Raw genomic sequence first — 11,229 nt, forward strand, 5'->3', positions numbered from 1 at the left:
ATTTAAGTATTCATATTCATTCATATATAATTTAAGTATTCATATTCATTCATATATAATAATTCAAGTATTCATATTCATTCATATATAATTCAAGTATTCATATTCATTCATACATGATAATTCAAGCGTTCATATTCATTCATATATAATTCAAGTATTCATATTCATGTATAATTCAAGTATTTATATATAAATCACATGAAGAAGGATGATATTTTTTTATTTTGTTTGTTAGAATAGTAAAGAAACAACAAACTGAAAAGGAATTAATTTTTAAAAAGTGCATGAATAATGTTTTTTTACTTCAGAAACCACAATTCTACAAATTCTAATTGTGGAGTTTGTTGAAGATCAGGCATGTGAGAAATATAAAAATTCGGAAGCTAATCTCTTTAAAAAATGTTCCCAGGCAACTTAAGAGCAAAATTATATGTTTCCTACAAGCTTTTCTTTAAAAAAGCATTAAGTTTTTTTCGTGAGTATTTGAATCATCCTTGATGAAAACCGAAATAAGTAGGAAAAAGACTGAAATAGAACAAATGATCACTTCGTGATATCATCATTATATTTTGCGATTCACTAGAAATAGGATAATTTTGACAAAACAGCTACTGTTCTCCAACTAATGACATGCTTATCAAAAGGTAGAAGTTTCAGCTGTCTTGAATAGGTTGATTTAAGAATATGCAAAAATTAAATTATTAAAAACTTTTACATAGGTTGATTAAACTATATACAAAAGTATTTTCTAATTTATTTCATATGCATATGAAAGTATTACTTTCTAGAATACGTAGTAATGAGAAAGTATAGTAATCGACAATTAATTCGAACTCGTAATTTTGACGACTCTTCACATTTTAAACCTCCGTGAGTTCGAAAAAAAGCATTTTTAAAAGATGTCCATCTGTCTTTCTGTGACAAAGATAATTCAAAAACGCTTTGAACTAGACAGATGAAATTTGGTATATAATCTTTATATCAAATTTGTAGATTTCTATCAAATTGTGTGCAAAATCCTTACAAAGCAAATCAATCTGTCTGATTGTTCAAATAGAATTGAACAAGATAACTACAAAACGATGAGAACTACATGAATAAAATACGATTCACAGATTTAATATCTATAATGTAGATACTTATAAAACTGTAAGCCATACTCAACGAAGGGTTGACCGTCTGAAGGTTTGTATTTTCAAAAGCATGTAAAGGCTATAATTCAGAAACGTAATGACTTAAATATATCAAATTTACTATGGCATTTTGTGACTACAAATGTAGTTTTGGGTTAAATTTTTGTTTTAATCGGGTAGAAAAAATGCGTCGGAAAAGCAAATTCTATTTTTGAATACTATTACCCGTATACCAAGGAGTAATCGCTAAAAAAATCGCAAACGTTGACACGATAGATTCTTTAAAGATGCTAAATTCATGCTAAAGTTTAATATTCCTTTAATATTGTACTCAATACCATGCAAGGCGTTCTCTAAAATAACGCCTTTGTTAGAGCGTATGTGGAAAACTTTTGGGGGATCAGTTCTACTGGTTTTTTTTATTCTTTTTATATTCAAAAAAATAAATTTACAAAAGCCATGATATAGAAAGGATCCCTAAAAGAAATTCTCACTTGTGGTTTAGAATCGTTATTTAAATCGAATGAACTCAAAAAACAGAAACGAAATTTACAAAACTGAAGAAAAAGCCCTGCAGCCCTGCAGAGGCTAGTGCATAGTGTTTCTAGGCGTCATAAATATATCGCAGCATGCTGTAGTGTCATTTGAAAATACATTGCAACAAAATATGTACATTTTAAAAAAATTTTTAAAAGATTTTACAATTGGACCAAAGTACTTTCAGCCTGACGGTTTGCTTACAATTTATTACTTTTTCTGATGATTAATATTTTTTCGCTATATGCTGTCTAGAATGCTGTGTGCTGTCTAGTTGATGGGTCTATTATTTACAATGAATTATTTCGTCAGAGATATATTTAATAATTGCTTTATCACAATATTATAAAGGATATTTATATTTATTTCCAAAGGTTGAACTATTTGTCATAAGCTTTGAATAAAGATTTAAAAAAAATTGATGAAATAAATACATAAATCATTTTCTCAAACATACTATCCAAATTACATTATCCGCAATTTGTGGTTAGTTGATGAGTTCAATAATGTTTTTATCAAAGTTTTTTTGATAACATTATACCATTAACATGTTGGCCGCTTGAAGCGCCTGTAATTCATAGTTACTATACAATTAGATGATCTCTTCCTTATTATATATAAGAGATAGCAAAAAAAAAACCCATCTAATTACATAATCTGAATCAAATGCGGACCTGTTGAAATTTAGATATTTTTATTTAAAATGTTATTTTGATTTTTTTTACTCAATGGATTTACTTTTATTCTTTCACTTAACAGTTACAAACTGTTTCCTAATGCTTCTGAAAAAATTGTAATAGCTCGTGTAATATTCTTAAGACGTTTCTTTTTTCATAAATCAAAGATGAAGAAAATCGCCGTACATCAATTAAGATTATCAATGCTCCATCAATGAATTCTTGATAAAAGGATTAAAAATTAGAACATCAAAAGACAAGCTTATTCATTTATTTATTTTTAATTACTGCAATTTTGTAATTAATAAGATCACATTTTAGCTGTTAAGAATATGGTAATTCAGGGAATTAAAAAAAATGACTGTTTTTATTTTTACAGTTAATTTATTTTTTATAAGCTAAATAAATAATATCAATTAAAAGAAAAATGAAATCGTCAGTCATATTCACTTCAGCAGTGTACATGTGAGAGCAGTATTTTTATCAAAGCTGAAAAGAAAAAAAGTTCAAATTAAATCAATCCAAGTATTGTAATCAAAAGATTCTCATTCTTGACTCAAATAATTTGTCTATCAGGAAAACAAAATCGGGGAATTGAATCTGACTAACAAGGAAGTATTTTTCGTCTGCTTAAAAATCATATAATAAACAATGGATGAATCATAAAAAAAACATTGAATTTTTTTTTATGGTTACAACTTTTAGAAATGTTATCATGATCAAACCTCGAAACGATTTGCATCAGAAATTTTCTCTGATTTGTAATTTTTTATAATATTCCGCAAGTCTTAGCGCAATGTATTAAAATTGTGTTCCAACGAAAAAAAATTAAGTTGATGTAAAAATTACCGTATTATTTTATTTTTAATCCATATGGACGTAATCTTCTACATTTCCTTTATTAAAAGTCTGGAGATTGTTTTTGCAGCTTAATGAATCATTAAAAAAATAAATTATGAAATTCTATACGATTTCATTTTATTTCATTTTTAAATTTCTAAATGTATTTACTTATTAAGTGTAAAATAGTAAAAGTAATAACTGTTTAGATTTTATCAGAAGAAAAAGTTTCGTTTACCAAAAATTTCTTATAAAAATTTGAAATTTTAGAAATTATAATTTCAGAAAATTTATTAAAGTTTATTCTACTAAATATTCATAATATGTATCAATTCAAATAAGTTTATTAAATTAAATATAACAGGATATATATAAAGATTCCTAATAGAATTTTTTAAAGAAATATCAAAACTGGTATTTGTATAGCATGTTCAGTTATTGAAATGACAAACTCAAAAGGTTGTAGTAGACAGCAAAAGAATGTTGCAGACAGCGAATTTAAGAAATCATAATTTCAGAAAATTCATTGAAGTTTATTCTATTAAATATTCATAAAATGTGTCAATTCAAATAAGTTTATTAAATTAAATATAACAGGATATATATAAAGATTCATAACAGCAATTCTTTTTTAAAATATCAAAACAGTTATTTGTATAGAATGTTCAGTTATTGAAATGACAAACACAAAAGGTTGTAGTAGACAGTGAAAGGAACATACATTTCAATGGAACATTATGTCGCAAACCACGATGAGAGACGGATAATTGCGAAACATGCACGCTGCAACACGCTCCAGAAAGCATTGTAATAAACATGATTCACTTTTGACTAATGTATAATTCCCATGCAATTATAACGTGGAAATCTTAAAGGAGGTTTAGTATCAAAGTGTTGGCAGGAATCCTTGATAATTATCTCTTTAGATTGCGCCACACTTGCTGTCCAAACGCCTGAACGGATCAACGTACCTCATCTTTTAGAAGTACATCCTCCCGGAAATATCGTAAAGTGTACTAGCAGCAGTACAACGAGGAATGCTGTTCATGCATGATGATGTTCCTGCACATTTTCCCCATAAGATGCTTAATCACCTTCATATTACATACCCAGACAAGCGGAAGGACGTACAGGGCTTATTACGGCGAAAGTGAGCGCTTGGCCTTCATGGTCGACGGATCATAATCCATATGACTTTTTTCTATGGATTTACTCAAATGACTCGTTTATGAGACGTCTATGGCCACAACGGAGGATATCATTGCCCGTATTACCGTCGCTTCAAGCAAATCATCAAAAAGCATACATGGTCAGCAAAAATATACTTGGTGTCTTCGAATTACCGTAAAATACGTTTTTGCGTCGTTGTAACCTTTGTAATGACATCAGTCATCACCACTTATAGCAATTGTAATAATCTATCAAATAATTCTTTTTGCTGTTCTAGAATGTCATTAATATCTGTGTGTGGTTTATTTTTATTTTTATTTTATTTTATTTTATTTATTTTTTTTTACAATGTATTTTGCACTATAGCAATATTTGCTCCTCTTGATGTCTTCTAACAAACTAATTTTGCTTTTCCAATAATAAATCACATTGTATAATTGTAAAGTTCAGAATAATTTCGAAAGAGAAATTTTTAATTTGGTAATCTGAATGTAACTCTAACCTGTACCTCTATTGCATAAATTTTGCCGTTGAATTTAATTGCCAATTAAAATATTTTCAAAGAATTAATAAAATTTAAATATAACTGGTGATACTATTGACAGAATATTCACAGAATTTCGGAATTCCTTGTGCATACTTACGCAGTGATTTGTAAACTAAGCCTTCATTTATATGAAATGTCTTATTTGGATTGAAGTCGATACAAAACCAACAAGAATATTTTATCATACTTCCATCATCACAACTAGTTTTCTTCCGAATAAAATATTGCAATAATTCTAGTAATTTAATATAATTTGAAAATTTGTTCTCTAGGATAGCATATTTATTTGTTATTATTCTTATAAAACAATGATAATAATATTTTCAAGAAACTATGCTTTCTAATTTTGAGGCTTTTTTTCAGTTCACATACATTTCTTTGAATTATTCGCCATTTCTTCAAAGGTTAAAGTCCCTGACATTTGATTCCTTTTCATCTGTTATTAAAATTCCCGAGTTAGGATTCCTCTTATTGTCTAATAAAGAATTAGGTTATTGAAAGGTGGAAAAGATCCAAAGATCCTCCTAATGCGTCAGAAAATATTATAAAAGCAAACTTCTTTCGTTTCTTCTACAAACTCGCCCAATCAAGAAAGAAATAAAAAAAAATTAAAGAATTCTGAAGAATTTCATTTTCGTTGCCACAAAGCGTTATGTAATGTATTCTTATTCTCAGTAGCTGCGGGAAAAGTTTGGAATAACTACGAACCGGTCGGAATGAAAAGACTCGTGATCATCAGAAAGATATCAAGAAAAAAAAATTAAATGAAAGGCATAATCGAAAAGGATGAGAATATCTCAACAATAAGGCTATACATCAATCATAATTATATGTTACATTTGAATGAACATGACGCTGCACTGATTGATGGATTGGTTTTTGTTATGCGGCTTAAACTTTCTCTCTCTTTTTATCTAACAGAGGCAGACGCCGCCGATATAAAGATATTAAGATGTGTTAATAACTTTATCATGAAAAAGTCAGTTTGAAAAATCTTGAACATCGTTCTTAATCGTTAACAGATTGCACTATATTTATTGATAAAAAGGTTCAAATTGATTTTTTTTATTAGTTACTACTAGTTTTTACTAGTTTTATACGTGACTCTTCATAAAACTTTTGAAAGCTGATGCATAACTTTAAACAATTTTACCTGATTTAAATGAGTATTTAATTTTGATATCTTGATCTAGTAGACATAATTTGCCATAGTAGATGTATTAATCGAATTGAAATAATTGAAAAAATGTATCGTTTCGAAATATTAAAAAATGGTTTATGTCAAATAGTTAAAGAAGCATTACAGCAGTTCTTGTTTAATACGAATTTTAGGAAAGATAAGCACTCTTGATATCGTATAAATATACACTATAAAAAGTACTATGTATAAAAATTAATAAAATGCAATTGTTATTTCGAATTATAGTAGATATATCATTCTCAATTCTCACACTGTTAAGTATGAAATCATCGTTTCCGTAAGCAAATTTATTGTTTTGCTCAGTATTTTGTAAATAGTCGTAATTCCCTCTCTCTCTCTCTCTCTCTCTCTCTCTCTCTCTCTCTCTCTCTCTCTCTCTCTCTCTCTCTCTCTCTCTCTCTCTCTCTCTCTCTCTCTCTCTCTCTCTCTCTCTCTCTCTCTCTCTCTCTCTCTCTCTCTCTCTCTCTCTCTGTCTCTCTGTCTCTCTGTCTCTCTGTCTCTCTGTCTCTCTCTCTCTCTCTCTCTGTCTCTCTCTCTCTCTCTCTCTCTCTCTCTGTCTCTCTCTCTCTCTCTCTCTCTCTCTCTCTCTCTGTCTCTCTGTCTCTCTCTCTCTCTCTCTCTCTCTCTCTCTCTCTCTCTCTCTCTCTCTCTCTCTCTCTCTCTCTCTCTCACACACACACACACACAGTCATACTGTTTATCAAAACTAGTGTTTGAATGATAGTGGAAAAATCTATAATGTATCTCGGAATGTCAAAATATTTTCAAAATATCAAATTAATTGTCGAATTACAAATTCCATTTCAAAACACAGCAGCGATATTATATAAAACAATCACTTTATTTGTGATACATGCATCAAAACAAACTATTTGCTATTAATTTTGTGAACTATATAAATTAGCGGTAGTGATCTCTCCAAAATTTTCTAATATACTCTTTAATAAATATATTCCTTATTATTAACAATATATCAATAGATAATAACAATAACGAAGATCCTTAACAATTTTTTTGCAATTAATTGCTGAGAGGCAGTTAGTATACGTAGAAGAAACCCAATGTGTATTTTGAACATCTTCACACAATAAATTCCATTTTTACTTCAGAATTTTTAGCGATGACTGAAATATTCGGTGTTCGGGTCATCTTAAAGGAAGATTATTTGATCTTTGCTGATAATAACTCTGTGCTTATTCTTTGAAAATAGTTTTCATTCAATCCCCAAATATCATTTAATATCTGACTTTTAAAATGCTCACATTGCCAAGATCAAACTAACCTAGGAATAATTTCCATGCAGTTATCAAATAACTCAATTATAGCTTAAAACAAACTAGCGGATCGTCTGACCAAAGAAGTTTCAGAGTATATCCTTACAATGAATGAATGTATCTTTCAGGAAGATAGCATTTCGAACCTCAAAAAGAAGTGACTTAGGACACAATAGATAATTTTCGAAAAAGCAATATTTTGTCTCTTCCAAATATTTTCCAAGCATTGATAAAATAACATCCTAACTAGATATCAGAGAAAAGAAATTAAAACAAAAATGATTGTCGAAATGAGTACAACACCAGGACTATTAAATCTCTTCAGTCTCCAGGATAACCCAGTATTCAGTAATCAAATAGCGCAAACTGCCTTCAGCTCTAAATTGTTCTGTGTAAGAACAATTCTTGTTATAATGTTGAACAGCAAGAAAATGCTTGAAAAAAACCTTTATTAATTTAAACAATGAAATTTTGCTGTATGGTTCAAATTAAAAGCAATAAAAGGGTTTTTAAAACTTTCTTCAGGTCCATGTTTAGTTACAAGCAATAAAGCATTTCGATATACTTTATTGACATCTGTCTCATTTATTTGGAATTGATGGCATCGGTTATATCTTCAAATCAAAACATATTTTTACCATCAAGTTTCAATATGTTTGAAAATAATTCATTAAATTCTTAGAATTATTTCAAATTCAGAAAACAAACTTGTGGAATCAACAGTGACCAAATTTCTGCTTTGAATACAATGGATTTGCGCCTCTTTATTTCGAATATATTTGGAAATAGAAAAAACAATTTTTGTTGCTAGCAATATTGAGTACATTACTTCATATACAAGTATAAATAGTTCTGATAAAATGAAGTAGAAATAGAACTCTAAGACTTTACACATAATTTACTTTCTGATTAAAGGTAAGTCTTTTTTTTTTAATCTGAAATTAAATAAGAAAATTTAAACGTAAGTTTAAATTTTCTACATATACATATTTTTAATTGCATGGCATTTTCAACTATGCACTGCACATTGATTGAAAGTAGGCTGTTTGTTATCCTTCATTTTTCTGATAGATATAGTATTATAGAGTTCCGTAGCCTATTTGAGCAAAATCAATGTTATTTTCAATTTTTACTTCTTATATAAAAAAGTATGTGTAGCGAAAGTATTATAATCATTAAAAATGCTTATTGCAATATTATGAGCGTCAATATTTTCCGATGATCTTGAAATCAAATTTTAGAACTAATTAGGGTTTTTTTTTCTAAATGCTTTTGAAATCTATCAATGTAGAGCAAATTCTCTTTAAAAGTGCAGGATTAATAGAATTTTAGACATAATTAAGTTTTTTTTCTATAAAAAATGCTTTTGAAATCTATCAATGCAGTATTAATGCTCGGAAAAAACACAAATGTTATATGGACAAGATTGGTCATGTAATCTTTGCTGCAAAATTTTAGGCACCTATCAGATTGTCTTCCGATCAACCATTTGTCAAAATTACTTATATAAAACCTTTTTCCGAGTCACTAAATACATATAATGTATTTGGCCATGCATATACTTCTTCGATTTTCTTCACAGTAATATTAGACAATAAAAGGTCATATTTATAAAAAGCATTTTAAAATGTATGTTTCCATTCATTTTGATTGAAAAATTTTGAATTGTTTCTATATATCTTTATTTAATTTGACTTATTTCATGTGTGTAAATATCATTTTTTTGTATTGTAATTTTCATTCACTTCTTAATTTGCAAGAGTTATAAAACTTCTACAGTTATGCATGCGCGATGACAAAAATAACTATTTTAATGTTGAAAAATTTAATCATCAAATATAACTTTAAATACATTTTCTTTTCGTAAGAGAGACACTATCAAAATTGAAATCCACTGAATAATATTTATAATAAGGAACTATACATCAAAGTCCAAAAGTAGAAATTAATGAAAATAAAAAATAATTTTAAAACATTAAGCTTTTAACTAAACATTTTAACACACGAATGAAAATGTATTTTAGAAAGTTGTTTTTATTAAATTTACTTTATTATTGCTATTCATAACAAAGGAAAATTATAATGATTAAATTAAAAGAATTTTTTTATAATTTTGTAATTTTAAGAAAGGCATCGAAAAGTTATATTTGGAAAAGAACGTTCTTGAAGTTAGAGGTGTTATAAATAATTTTATTAAATAAGATTTTTCCAAATTATAGCCAAATTTACAGAATGTATAAATAACAGTGACAATTAGTTATCGAGATACTTATGGATTATTTTATTGATGTTATTAAAAAAATCGGTTAATTGACAAAAATTATTTCGCCACGAACGTTTCTATTTTCTTATGTTCAAAGTCTACAAAAGCAAAGAAATGTAATCATTAAAAAATTGAACAGGAAATCTTACTGCTTCAATACATCTTCCATATTTAATCGCAGAATTTTTTGTAGGAAATTTAGAAATGAAAAAAAAAATCTTTTCTTTATAGCAAGCTTTTTAACATTTTTTTATTGAAATCTACATAGTATAACTAACTGGATAATATTTCACTCATATTTAAATTTACTAGGGAAAATGCAAATCAAGAGTTTTTCTGTAATTATTATTACTAAACATTTTTGGTGTACTATTAAAATGAAGGCATTATGTGCTAATATATACCCAGCTCAGCAATTATTATCAAATTAGTATTATTTATTTTTTTAAATTCTAATATTCATTTATACAGATAAGGTAACTCATATAAATAAGTTAATTGTAGAAATCCACTAGCATGCCATTTCCATATCAAATAAGTTTAAACTAAATATCGAAGAAAAAATAATATACATTATTATTTTACTGAAAGTTTTCCCTATCGAAGATACCGTCTTCAACTTATTCATAGCCTTGAGGGAAAAAATTTTTCCAAGGTTTATTCAAGAATAAATTCCATAATGTCTTATCTCTACGTTTAACTTTCGACATCTGATATGTATTATCAAATTATCCACTAAAATATAAAATACACGCTTAATCTCGAGGAAGTTTTTACAAGGTTCAATCAAAAGAATTCTTAAAAATCTTAACTCTTATTTCAATTTTTACTTTCTAGTGTGAATACTATCAAAATCAATTTAAGGATTTTCCTTGATTATTGGTTTGTCTCAAAATTTTGACATTATCTTTATCGCCAGGAAACAAACAGCAAGAATGATATTGATTGATGATGTTATTTTGTAATTTTCATGTTAAAAAACAGCTATCTTGATAATTCCTTTAATGTGTATATGATATGGGACACTTTTTTAGATCTTCTTATCAAAAAATATATGTCTAATGAGGCATGAAATAATCTAAGATAGAGCGATAATTAATTTCTGGGAAAAAAATTGATAAAAATTACTTTTATTTAATGTTTTAGTGGAATTTCCATTTCTTTTTTATTGCCATATTTCAAAATTTAATAAAACTAAGTATCGCTGTATTATTAGTTATTACGAATATCTTATGATTTTGTAAATTAAGATCTGTAAATTGTATGCAATTTTTGATGCAAAATTAGATGCACTTACGAAATATTTTTTTTTTATTTTATAGATTCTTTTCATCTTTTATTTTATAGATTTCGTTTTACAATTTTAAAACTTTATATGATTGTATATCTACGCAAAATTAGACCAACATCAATCCGCTTAGCTAAACGCTTTGTAAAATATAAATATTAGGGGGTTGGGGGGGGGATGTTTGAAATTCGATTTTTCCTTAAATTATTTTGCGAAAACTGCTAAGGCCGCGGTGGGATGGTGGTAAGATCTCGACTTCGAAAATGAAGGCTTTCAAGTTCGAGAGCCGATTCCAC

Source organism: Argiope bruennichi, chromosome 4, assembly GCF_947563725.1.
Source record: "Argiope bruennichi chromosome 4, qqArgBrue1.1, whole genome shotgun sequence".
NCBI lineage: Eukaryota > Metazoa > Arthropoda > Arachnida > Araneae > Araneidae > Argiope > Argiope bruennichi.